Source organism: Phyllobates terribilis, unplaced genomic scaffold (assembly GCF_046119375.1).
Source record: "Phyllobates terribilis strain yellow unplaced genomic scaffold, ASM4611937v1 Scaffold_27__1_contigs__length_16484149, whole genome shotgun sequence".
NCBI classification, from domain to species: Eukaryota; Metazoa; Chordata; class Amphibia; order Anura; family Dendrobatidae; genus Phyllobates; species Phyllobates terribilis.
The window spans coordinates 544,606-558,065 of NW_027362787.1; the positions used below are offsets into that span (position 1 = coordinate 544,606).

Sequence of the window (13,460 nt, forward strand, 5' to 3'; positions counted from 1 at the left end):
TAATTTATTCAAGTGAACCTATATAGACTATATAACTCTAACAGACTGTAAAGCAATATCTTACCTGAGGAAGGCTATTCTGTACCAATATATAGCCGAAACGCGTTGTTCTATGTATCGTTTTTTTATGATGATTTTTATCTAAGTAAATTTCTGAAGACTTTTAATACCTCCGCCTGGTGCCTGTCTCCTGGGAGCGCTGAACAGACTAGATGAATCCTTTCATTTTCTCCTGACCTTCTCAAGAACAGAGGAATTTTAATTTCATATTTTTTTTAATCAAATCATTCTGAACTTCAATTCCCATAACCCACCCTAAACCCAAATCCCAACACTCCAGAGAACCATTTTCAGAGCAGTTCTAGAATAACGGACTATAGCATTCGTAGAAGGAGAAGAAGATAAAAAAGTGACTAACAAAGGGGTAGCAGCGTTTTAATGTTATCATTTACTGCTTGATGCCTGAGCCGGGGAGTGCACACTGAAAACTGTTGCAGGCTGCTGTAATCACAGGACACAAGCAAACAGCATGGCATTTCCTATCAGCAGGGAGGAAGTAAAGGGAACAGTAATGAAAGTCTCCTCCTACTCCGCTCCATATTGAAATGAATAGTGTGCATCCTACAAATGAGATGCATACAGCAAACAATTGATTTTCCATACATAGGTTTTGAGTTGACCACTGGATATACACATGTGTATCACTAATTACCAGAACTGGAAATCGAAAAAAAAGACGAGCAAGTTTGGGGTGAATCCTGCCTTCATTACTGCACAGCCGCTCATAGAGGGATCGGTGCTAGGAACAGCAGGAGTGCCGGCGATGTTCACAGATTTACCTGCTGCGGGACTGAAGGAGTCTGATCGTGCTCGGCTCGAAGCTTTTTACCTTGTTTACGATAGGAATAATTGAAAGCTGTGCTTCAAAGGCCAGGAAGAAGTTTGCCACAGTCTGCGCTTGAATACCCTTAAGGGGGGAAAAAAAAGATATATACAAATACTGAAACATCTAAATGCATTAGAACATCAAACCTGGTGAAGCGGTAAATGACTTGTCCTCCAGGGATACAGGCTACTGTCATTCAGTAATTATTTAATAGGAATTTTACATTTTATGTGATCACCACGCTAGAATGTAAATGGAGAAAAACACAACACAACTCCTCATCATATGAAGATATTTTGTGTTATAGAACAGGATTTCTGTGGCACAACAAGACTGATTTACTATGTATGTGTGTCACCCTGGCCTGGATGCCACAAGTGTAATTAAAGCTGTGTCTGAGAGCAAGGGGGAGGTTCTCTAGTCAGGGGAACATTAGCATGCAATGCCTCCTGTCTCAGGCCAGTAGGGGGAGCTGGCTGCCCCTATAAAAGCTGGTACTGGGGGCAGGGTTAGAGAGAATGGATGGCCTGTCTCAGCACTGAGACGTGTCCCAGAGTGGAGCAGGGACAGAAAGTTGATTGCACCTAAGAGGAAGTGTGGCAGTAGGAGAGCCACCAGCCAGAGACGAGAGGCGAAGAGAGCCTGTCTTGGCAAATCAGAGACTGACCTTACCAGACTTTGGTGTCTGAGGCTGGAAGGATTCCACATCCCCCAGCAGAGAACCAGTCCGCAAGGGACTGTATATTCCTTGGCCTAAGAAGCCTGGAGGCCCTGCCACAACCGAAGGGACCAGTAAAGCCGTACAAGGCTGGGAGCAGAAAGGAACCCACGTCGCAGGCCATACAGGCGAGAATACACGGAAAGCTCGGAAACGTGGGCTGTTACCCTATCAGGAGGAGATAGCCAGAAGGAGCGCAGAAAGCACGGTAGGCCTACACCCTCACCCTGACCAGGGCCAATTTCCCCGTTGCTCTCAGACATCCAGGTCCCCCTCCTAGCCGGGACTGTTTATGGGTCAATTTACCTGTTCTAGTAAAGACCCTGGACTGCAACCTGTTGTCTGTGTGCTCCTTGCTTCTCCAGCACTATCAGCACTGGGACCCTCACTACCATCACTCCCACCATCCACTATACTGCCCTGGGGCCGCACTCTTCCCGTGGGGAGTCACACTACCCTAGCTGCACACCTCATCAGCCCCAGCGGTCTGCATGCAGCGGCGGTTCCTAATAACCGCAAATCCACGGGTGGCGTAGTCGGACATAAACATCAGCACATAACGGACTACCACTGGCCTGACCACCCTGAGCCACGGAACCGAGTTGCCACTACTACTCCCATCGTTCCCCTACTGCCCGGATCCGAGTGCCCCACGGCCCAGGGGGCGAGTCATATGCACCATAGCCTTCATTTGATGTCACTTACTTAGCACCAACACCTTGCCCCAACTCTGCAATCCCCAATATCAGTCCATGACCTCAATGGGGTCACTATAAAATTATAAAGAGGACTGGTCATGTCTTTATTAGAAAATAGACAAACTTAGGATAGAAACAATATGAACATATACCCTGCTATAAGTAAGTAAAAAGCAATAGGAAATATATATAATATAGGGTACTTAGTAAACATGTTGTTTGATTAAAAAAAAAAAAGCCATCCCACCAGCACCAAGGTGTACCCAGTCAGTTATGTGAAGTATATAATAAAATACACTTTAGTACAATATTTGTATCTTGTCCCTTTAAATCTGCAGCTACTTCTGTCACCATGGTAACTGCATTCATACTCAGCCAATAGGATTGCTCGGTTTGAATTTGAAGAAAAAAAAAAAGTTCTATATCGTCAGTTTGTTCCATCTCATCTGAGTGTGAAGACAGACACCTGCGATCAGCGAGATTATAGGTATAAGACGTGATATAATATAACGGACGGAGCCACATCCCATCACACGCACTCAGCGACCACAACTGACAGGAATCAGCACATTTATCAGAGGAGAAGTCATTATTCCCCAACACATGATAAGTGACAACTTCTAGATCTGCTGGGAACCCAACTAATCCCTGCTAGCACCTCCCCGGACCACCGATCCATTCATTCTCTATGCAGGAGAAAGCTGAGTACAGCGCCCCCCATAGAGAATGAACGGACCGGCGGCTGAACATTTGCACTTCGCTCACTTCTATCTATAAGTGCTGTTCTGCTGATTGGGTCATAGCGGCCAAACCCACCGATCTAAGAGTCATCACCTATCCAGAGATCAGTGAGAACTTGTTCCAACTAGACATCCCCTTTAATTGAAGAGATCACATATCTAACAGCCAATCCTATTCATTCCCAATCTTCCCTGTGCCCAGTAATGCCCCTGGGTATATCGCCAATATGAGCCAATCACCAAACCCTCTGCTGACTGTTCCCCATGTTTTATAGATTTTGGATCCGTTTCTACAAGAGAAGATCTCAGCGGCCACCATGGGGATGGGTTACTCTGCCAGCGATGGAGCAGGTAGTATCCACCAGCCGGTGATATCTCACCTTCCTCCATATTCTGCTGTTACATGCGTTTCTTCAGCTTTACCCCTTCCCAACAGAACCAATTGATGGTTTTTTCTGTTTTTTCCTTGGCTTTTTCCAAGGGCTATAACTTTTTCATGTCTGTCCACATAGTGTGAGGTCTTGTTATTTTGTAGGATGAGCGGTACTTATAAATCCCACCATTCATTTACCACATAGTACTAGAAAACGGGAAAAACATTCCAAGTGCAGTAAAAGTGCGAAAAAAAAAGCCTGACCTTGTTTTTCTGGGAAGGGTTTTAACGGCGTACATAGTGTGGTAAAAATGACCTGGTAATAGGATCCTACTCCTCAGTGTGATCACAGCAAGACCAAACTTCTCCAAGAGTTTTTCTGAGACCCGTAACATTTTCGTTTTTCGGGTTGATGGAGCTGTGTGGGGGCTTATTTTTTGAAGGGCAAGAGGACTTTATTGATAACATTTTGGGACACATATGACATGGTCATCGCTTCTTACAGGGTTTTCTGTAGTATTGTGGCGAACGAAAAAAATGCAATTTTGTCTTTTTGAATTTTTTTCTGTGTTCACTGATCGTTTGTTTTTTATATTTGGATAGATTGTATTTCTCTGAAAGAGACCATACCACAAATGTGTATATTTTTATTATCTTTATTTTTAGTGGGAGGTGAGCTGAACGTGTGGGGTTTTAATATTTTAGACTTTTTTTTTTTTTTTTAATTTTCACTGCATTTGTATACATTATCTGATTGCTTGTGCTATATACAGCGATACCACAGTAATGCTCCATATAGCAAAATCACTTTCTTCTTTACAGCCCAAATGAAGCTTTATGATGACAGGCATGGAGGCTTCAGCAGACCCCCGGATGTCATAGCAGTCCGTGTGTGCCCTGTGATCGCGTCACAGGAGCGCCGGTGGGCGCATGGAACGATGCGTCCCAATGCCGGCGCGCTGTTAATGCTGCTGTTAGAGATTGACAGCAGCACTGAACAGGTTAACAGTGGTGGGCAGATCTTCGCTCCACTCGCAGCTCTTAGAGGCAGGTCCTGGTTGTTTGTCACAGCCATTATCTGCCATGTACGGGGCGAGCTGACTCTGCTCCATACACCCGCTACTGACTTATACCAGACACGTACGGCAGATGTTGGTAAGGAGTTAAAGCGGTTGTCCAGATTTGGGGCCATTTGTTTTTTTTACTTTAATGCAAGTATTTGGGGCTAAAATTGATTTCCGTTATTGAGTTTCATTAAAAATGTTGCGTTCTGTAGCATCTGTGCTGCACTGTCTATTCCTGGCTGCAAAATTAGCTAACTGAGAATCTATCAGTGAGCTCCCTCTGACAGTCTTAAGGGAGAGTTTGTAGATCTTTCATCTGTTTTTTTTTCCTGAGTGCCTTTTAGCTGATCTATGCCCAAAGAAAACATGAAACTTGAATGTGCAGGGAAGCAATAAGTCTGTAATAACCAGTGAAAAATGAAATCTAAATGTAAAAAATTACTTTTAGTAGTAAATACATGGACATAAGAAAATACACACTGCAATGTCCTGCATTAGGAGGAACTCAGGGCCCACTGCACCAGCATATTGTCTCACAAGGGGCCTGAGGATCTCATCTCGGTACCTAATGGCAGTCAGGCTACCTCTGGCGAGCACATGGAGGACTGTGCGGCCCTTCAAAGAAATGCCACCCCACACCATTACTGACCCACTGCCAAACCGGTCGTGCTGAAGGATGTTGCAGGCAGCAGATCGCTCTCCACGGCGTCTCCAGACTCTGTCACGTCTGTCACATGTGCTCAGTGTGAACCTGCTTTCATCTGTGAAGAGCACAGGGAGCCAGTGGCGAGTTTGCCAATCCTGGTGTTCTGTGGCAAATGCCAAGCGTCCTGCACAGTGTTGGGCTGTGAGCACAACCCCCATGTGTGGACGTCGGGCCCTCATACCACCCTCATGGAGTCAGTTCTAACAGTTTGTGCAGACACATGCACATTTGTGGCCTGCTGGAGGTCATTTTGCAGGGCTCTGGAAGTGCTCATCCTGTTGCTTCTTGCACAAAGGCGGAGGTAGCGGTCCTGCTGCTGGGTTGTTTCCCTCCTACGGCCCCCTCCACGTCTCCTGGTGTACTGGCCTGTCTCCTGGTAGTGTCTCCAGCCTCTGGACACTACGCTGACAGATGCAGCAAACCTTCTTGCCACAGCTCTCACTGATGTGCCATCCTGGATGAGCTGCACTACCTGAGCAACTTCTGTGGGTTGTAGAGTCCGTCTCATGCTACCACGTGTGTGAAAGCACAACCAACATTGAAAAGTGACCAAAACATCAGCCAGAAAGCACTGGTACTGAGATGTGGTCTGTGGTCCCCACCTGCAGAACCACTCCTTTATTGAGGGTGTCTTGATAATTGCCAATAATTTCCATCTATTGTCTATTCCATTTGCACAACAGCATGTGAATCATAGAATCATAGAATAGTAGAGTTGGAAGGGACCTCCTGGGTCATCTGGTCCAACCCCCTGCTCAAAGCAGGATTCACTAGATCATCTCAGACAGATGTCTGTCCAGCCTCTGTTTGAAGACGTCCATTGAAGGGGAACTCACCACCTCTCGTGGCAGCCTGTTCCACTCATTGATCACCCTCACTGTCAAAAAGTTTTTTCTAATATCTAATCTGTGTCTCCTCCCATTTAGTTTCATCCCATTGCTTCTAGTCTTTCCTTGTGCAAATGAGAATAAAGATGATCCTTCTACAATGTGACAGCCCTTGACATATTTGTAGACAGCTATTAAGTCTCCTCTCAGTCTTCTTTTTTGCAAGCTAAACATTCCCAAATCCTGCAACCGTTCCTCATAGGACATGGTTTGCAGACCAGTCACCATTCTGGTCGCTCTTCTCTGAACTTGCTCCAGTTTGTCGATGTCTTTTTTAAAATGTGGTGCCCAAAACTGTACACAGTATTCCAGATGAGGTCTGACCAAAGAGGAGTAAAGACCGATAATGACTTCACGTGATCTAGACTGTATGCTTCTGTTAAGAACACCAGAATTGGCACCGAAGAGGAGACCCCACCGAAGAGGAGACCCACCGAAGAGGAGACCCAAGAGGAGACCCACCAAAGAGGAGACCCCACCGAAGAGGAGACCCCACCGAAGAGGAGACCCACCGAAGAGGAGACCCACCGAAGAGGAGACCCACCAAAGAGGAGACCCCACCGAAGAGGAGACCCCACCGAAGAGGAGACCCCACCGAAGAGGAGACCCCACCGAAGAGGAGACCCCACCGAAGAGGATACCCAAGAGGAGGCCCACCAAAGAGGAGACCCAAGAGGAGACCCCACCGAAGAGGAGACCCCACCGAAGAGGAGACCCCACCGAAGAGGGGTCTTATTAAACATTGACCTGTCTTTAGATGAAAAGGGAGCTTTTTTTTTCCTTTCTTTCTTTTATTGTATTCCTACTTCTTCCCTGAACATGATTTTTTATTTTTTTTTAAATCTGCCATACTGTTCCAGAGATATGGGCCTTTTTACTTACTGCTAAATTTTATGATCTATATCAAAGGGGGCGTGGCTCACAGGATCCTCAGGGGTGTGTCTTTAGGCTGCTCTGCATAATTATCCTGTGGGCCACGCCCCCTTATAAAGATTACACACAATCAACACTAAATAAAAAGGCCCATATCTCTGCAACCGTATGGTGGATTTAAAAAAATGAAAAAGTGTAATACTCGGGGGAGCAGCGGGAATAAAGTAAGGGCAAACACTGGTCACTTCTGACTTGGTGACATGTCCTCTTTAAAGTAGAATTTTTGTTCTTCTTCAATTCTGGTTATTGTATGTGATAAATTGGGAACATGTCATTTACTTACAGGATTGTGCTGGCGTTATCCTTTACTCTGCTGAATCTGCTACCCAAGTGGCCCTCGATGGTATTCAGTGTCTAGGTAAGGAGAGTCTAACCTGTGCCTTTTGGCCAACACCTAAATCCACCAGCACTACTGATACATATTTATTCTTCAGTTTTGCCCTCGATGTTTCCAGCAGTCCACAACACAAAGCGATCACCATTACGGCTGTGGGGGTTTTTTTTGGTTTTTTTTTGCCTAATGTTTTCAGCCGATTCATCAATTGAGCAAACTCTGTGCCCGAAAAATATAACCTCCATAATTGATTTTATATGATACATTTCTCGCACAAAATTTTGCGCTGTGTTAGAGGAGCATCCAATTTTTTTTTCATTAAAGTCACAAAAAAAAAAAGATTAAAGACGAAAATAAAGAATTCATTGTACTGTGTGCGCCATTTTGAAGAATTATTTTGGTGCAAAAAAAACCCCATCAAGTAATGATCCAAGATGTAAAAAAAAAAAAAAAATGAGAAAATGACTTTAAATTTTAACTGCAAATGAAACTTGCCCTATGTGTCTTCACCTGTATGAAAAGACTGGGATGGCTCTGGGAGCAAGCGCACCACCACCGCTGTGTTTTCATATATAGGCATCTCCAATGTTTAGGAATTCAGTGTTGACAAGCGTTGCGATTTGTGCAAGTAAAGGTGTCAGGTTTAGATTGTTGCCTGTATTCACTTTAAGGGAATCTTTAAGTAGGTTTTTGTTATATAATCGGAGAGCAGCATGGTGGAGGGGCAGAGACCCTGATTCCAGCGATGTGTCATTTTTGATACAAAAACAGTTTTCTCTGCTGCAGAGCTCTAAATGCTTAGCCCTGTATAACCCCTCCCACAACACTGATTGGCAGCTGTGTATAACACCCGCCCACACTACTGATTGGCAGCTGTGTATAACCCCCGCCCACACTACTGATTGGCAGCTGTGTATAACCCCCGCCCACACTACTGATTGGCAGCTGTGTATAACCCCCGCCCACACTACTGATTGGCAGCTGTGTATAACCCCCGCCCACACTACTGATTGGCAGCTGTGTATAACCCCCGCCCACACCATTGATTGGCAGCTGTGTATAACACCCGCCCACACTACTGATTGGCAGCTGTGTATAACCCCCGCCCACACTACTGATTGGCAGCTGTGTATAACCCCCGCCCACACCACTGATTGGCAGCTGTGTATAATCCCCGCCCACACCACTGATTGGCAGCTGTGTATAACCCCCGCCCACACCACTGATTGGCAGCTGTGTATAACCCCCGCCCACACCACTGATTGGCAGCTGTGTATAACCCCCGCCCACACCACTGATTGGCAGCTGTGTATAACCCCACCCACACTACTGATTGGCAGCTGTGTATAACCCCCGCCCACACCACTGATTGGCAGCTGTGTATAACCCCTGCCCACACCACTGATTGGCAGCTGTGTATAACCCCTGCCCACACCACTGATTGGCAGCTGTGTATAACCCCCGCCCACACCACTGATTGGCAGCTGTGTATAACCCCCGCCCACACCACTGATTGGCAGCTGTGTATAACCCCCGCCCACACCACTGATTGGCAGCTGTGTATAACCCCTGCCCACACCACTGATTGGCAGCTGTGTATAACCCCCGCCCACACCACTGATTGGCAGCTGTGTATAACCCCCGCCCACACTACTGATTGGCAGCTGTGTATAACCCCTGCCCACACCACTGATTGGCAGCTGTGTATAACCCCCGCCCACACTACTGATTGGCAGCTGTGTATAACCCCCGCCCACACCACTGATTGGCAGCTGTGTATAACCCCCGCCCACACCACTGATTGGCAGCTGTGTATAACCCCCGCCCACAACACTGATTGGCAGCTGTGTATAACCCCTGCCCACACCACTGATTGGCAGCTGTGTATAACCCCTGCCCACACCACTGATTGGCAGCTGTGTATAACCCCCGCCCACACCACTGATTGGCAGCTGTGTATAACCCCCGCCCACACCACTGATTGGCAGCTGTGTATAACCCCCGCCCACACCACTGATTGGCAGCTGTGTATAACCCCCGCCCACACCACTGATTGGCAGCTGTGTATAACCCCCGCCCACACCACTGATTGGCAGCTGTGTATAACCCCCGCCCACACCACTGATTGGCAGCTGTGTATAACCCCCGCCCACAGCACTGATTGGCAGCTGTGTATAACCCCCGCCCACACCACTGATTGGCAGCTGTGTATAACCCCCGCCCACACTACTGATTGGCAGCTGTGTATAACCCCCGCCCACACTACTGATTGGCAGCTGTGTATAACCCCTGCCCACACCACTGATTGGCAGCTGTGTATAACCCCCGCCCACACCACTGATTGGCAGCTGTGTATAACCCCCGCCCACACTACTGATTGGCAGCTGTGTATAACCCCTGCCCACACCACTGATTGGCAGCTGTGTATAACCCCCGCCCACACTACTGATTGGCAGCTGTGTATAACCCCTGCCCACACCACTGATTGGCAGCTGTGTATAACCCCTGCCCACACCACTGATTGGCAGCTGTGTATAACCCCCGCCCACACCACTGATTGGCAGCTGTGTATAACCCCCGCCCACACCACTGATTGGCAGCTGTGTATAACCCCCGCCCACACCACTGATTGGCAGCTGTGTATAACCCCTGCCCACACCACTGATTGGCAGCTGTGTATAACCCCCGCCCACACCACTGATTGGCAGCTGTGTATAACCCCCGCCCACACCACTGATTGGCAGCTGTGTATAACCCCCGCCCACACCACTGATTGGCAGCTGTGTATAACCCCCGCCCACACCACTGATTGGCAGCTGTGTATAACCCCCGCCCACACCACTGATTGGCAGCTGTGTATAACCCCTGCCCACACCACTGATTGGCAGCTGTGTATAACCCCCGCCCACACCACTGATTGGCAGCTGTGTATAACCCCCGCCCACACCACTGATTGGCAGCTGTGTATAACCCCCGCCCACACCACTGATTGGCAGCTGTGTATAACCCCTGCCCACACCACTGATTGGCAGCTGTGTATAACCCCCGCCCACACCACTGATTGGCAGCTGTGTATAACCCCTGCCCACACCACTGATTGGCAGCTGTGTATAACCCCCGCCCACACCACTGATTGGCAGCTGTGTATAACCCCCGCCCACACCACTGATTGGCAGCTGTGTATAACCCCTGCCCACACCACTGATTGGCAGCTGTGTATAACCCCCGCCCACACCACTGATTGGCAGCTGTGTATAACCCCTGCCCACACCACTGATTGGCAGCTGTGTATAACCCCTGCCCACACCACTGATTGGCAGCTGTGTATAACCCCCGCCCACACCACTGATTGGCAGCTGTGTATAACCCCCGCCCACACTACTGATTGGCACCTTCCTGTGTATAACCCCTGCCCACACCACTGATTGGCAGCTGTGTATAACCCCCGCCCACACCACTGATTGGCAGCTGTGTATAACCCCCGCCCACAGCACTGATTGGCAGCTGTGTATAACCCCACCCACACTACTGATTGGCACCTTCCTGTGTATAACCCCCGCCCACACCACTGATTGGCAGCTGTGTATAACCCCCGCCCACACCACTGATTGGCAGCTGTGTATAACCCCCGCCCACACCACTGATTGGCAGCTGTGTATAACCCCCGCCCACACCACTGATTGGCAGCTGTGTATAACCCCCGCCCACACCACTGATTGGCAGCTGTGTATAACCCCACCCACACTACTGATTGGCACCTTCCTGTGTATAACCCCTGCCCACACCACTGATTGGCAGCTGTGTATAACCCCCGCCCACACCACTGATTGGCAGCTGTGTATAACCCCCGCCCACAGCACTGATTGGCAGCTGTGTATAACCCCCGCCCACACTACTGATTGGCAGCTGTGTATAACCCCCGCCCACAGCACTGATTGGCAGCTGTGTATAACCCCCGCCCACACCACTGATTGGCACCTTCCTGTGTATAACCCCCGCCCACACTACTGATTGGCAGCTGTGTATAACCCCCGCCCACAGCACTGATTGGCAGCTGTGTATAACCCCTGCCCACACCACTGATTGGCAGCTGTGTATAACCCCCGCCCACAGCACTGATTGGCAGCTGTGTATAACCCCCGCCCACAGCACTGATTGGCAGCTGTGTATAACCCCTGCCCACACCACTGATTGGCAGCTGTGTATAACCCCACCCACACTACTGATTGGCACCTTCCTGTGTATAACCCCCGCCCACACCACTGATTGGCAGCTGTGTATAACCCCCGCCCACAGCACTGATTGGCAGCTGTGTATAACCCCTGCCCACACCACTGATTGGCAGCTGTGTATAACCCCCGCCCACAGCACTGATTGGCAGCTGTGTATAACCCCCGCCCACAGCACTGATTGGCAGCTGTGTATAACCCCCGCCCACAGCACTGATTGGCAGCTGTGTATAACCCCACCCACACTACTGATTGGCACCTTCCTGTGTACACTATATATTGATAGAAAGCTGCTGATCAGACACCTAGTGCTGTAATGATAATATCCTGCTGATTTAAGACTGATTTTATTGATACAGCAGCACACAGCCCTGTAGTAACACATTGCTGGAATCTGGCCGGACATTATTCTGATCTCAGATTACATAGACAATCCTGCTGACAGATTCCCATTAAAAGGTTCTTCCCGTCCTCTGCTCCCCATCCTCTGGCTTCCTGCTTGCTCCTGATGATTGACAGTTCGGACCAGAGGTGCCACCCGTCCTGTGCGCTCTCCAGTGCTGCAATCAGAAGCAGCCTTCCCTCCTGGAGAATCAGAGGACAGAGGCATAATGAAGCCGGCCGGATCCAGAGCGGACAGCACTCCTTCCCTAGGAGACCGACCACCTCTGACAGACTGGCAGAGGTGGCTGGTGACCTAAAAATATCTCTCTTCTCTAGGTCTGAGAGGATTTTTAATAAGAAGTAAATTGAAAAGTTTTTACCGTATTTTGCAATTTTACCCATGAAGACTGAGACCACCCCATGTTCACTGTTCTTTTATAAATGTTTATTTCTCCACAGGGGGCAATGGCTATATAAACGACTACCCGATGGGCCGCTTCCTTCGTGATGCCAAGCTTTATGAAATAGGGGCTGGTACTAGCGAGGTTCGGAGACTGGTCATAGGAAGAGCCTTCAATGCTCTGTACAAGTAACCTGCCGACCTTGGAGATCACCGATCATGGCTCTAACTCCGAACTCAATCCGCAAAAATCTCTCTGCACCCGGGTGGATGAGGAGCGATGGGCACTCACTGCCTAAAACACTTACCTCGTAGCTGCGAGCCTCGTGGCCGCACAGACTGGACTGTTAGGAGACCGGACCGGTCCAGTGCTCTGTCTACCGACTCTTTATCAAGTGAATGTGAAGATTCTTATACCGGGGACATGAAACCATGAACCGTATAGTTATATCCAAGAGATGGGGGGCTCTGATCACCCCCACTGATCACTGTTTATGGAGTCTGTGTATTGCTCCAGGAACAAATAAAGCATACGTCAATCATCTGTCATTATTTTCCCCAGTGCTGTCTATAGTGATATCTACAGCCTGTTAAAGGAGTTGTCTGGGACTTAAACATTTAACATTGATGACTTATCCTTAGTATAGGTCATCAATGTCTGATCGGTGGGGGTGCGACACTCTGCACCCCCGCCAATCTGCTGTTCCTGGTGTCAGCGGCCAGGACTGATCAGTTACAGAGCTGCACAGTGGGTGCGACCGGGCACTGCACTCCACCGGGCACTGCACTCCACCTGCTATTGATTTGAATAGGGGGCGGATGTGCAGTACCGGCCGCGGCCACTATACAGGCGCTGTGCAGATCCATAACTGAGCAGTTTTGTGACGCCGCCGACATCAGGAACAGCTGACTGGTGGGAGTCCCGGGTGTCTCACCCCCACCAATCATACATTAGTGACCTGTCACCAATGTAAGTCTTAAAGGGGTTGTCTAAGTGTAACCCACCCTGTAAGAGCAGAGATGCATTACAGAAAGTGGATGCTTCATCTCTTCATTCCTGTCCTGTCTGTCATCCTGCATAGTCCAGTGAAGGCAATGGCAGGAGAAA

General features: G+C 48.7%; 1 long non-coding RNA gene across 1 annotated transcript; it reads left to right on the forward strand.

Moving 5' to 3' along the window:
- The first annotated feature begins 7,281 nt into the window (after positions 1-7,281).
- On the forward strand, positions 7,282-12,901 carry LOC141176483 (uncharacterized). The gene is made up of 2 exons (XR_012253166.1): positions 7,282-7,363; positions 12,412-12,901. It is a non-coding gene; the product is annotated as an uncharacterized lncRNA (long non-coding RNA).
- The last annotated feature ends 559 nt before the right edge of the window (positions 12,902-13,460 follow it).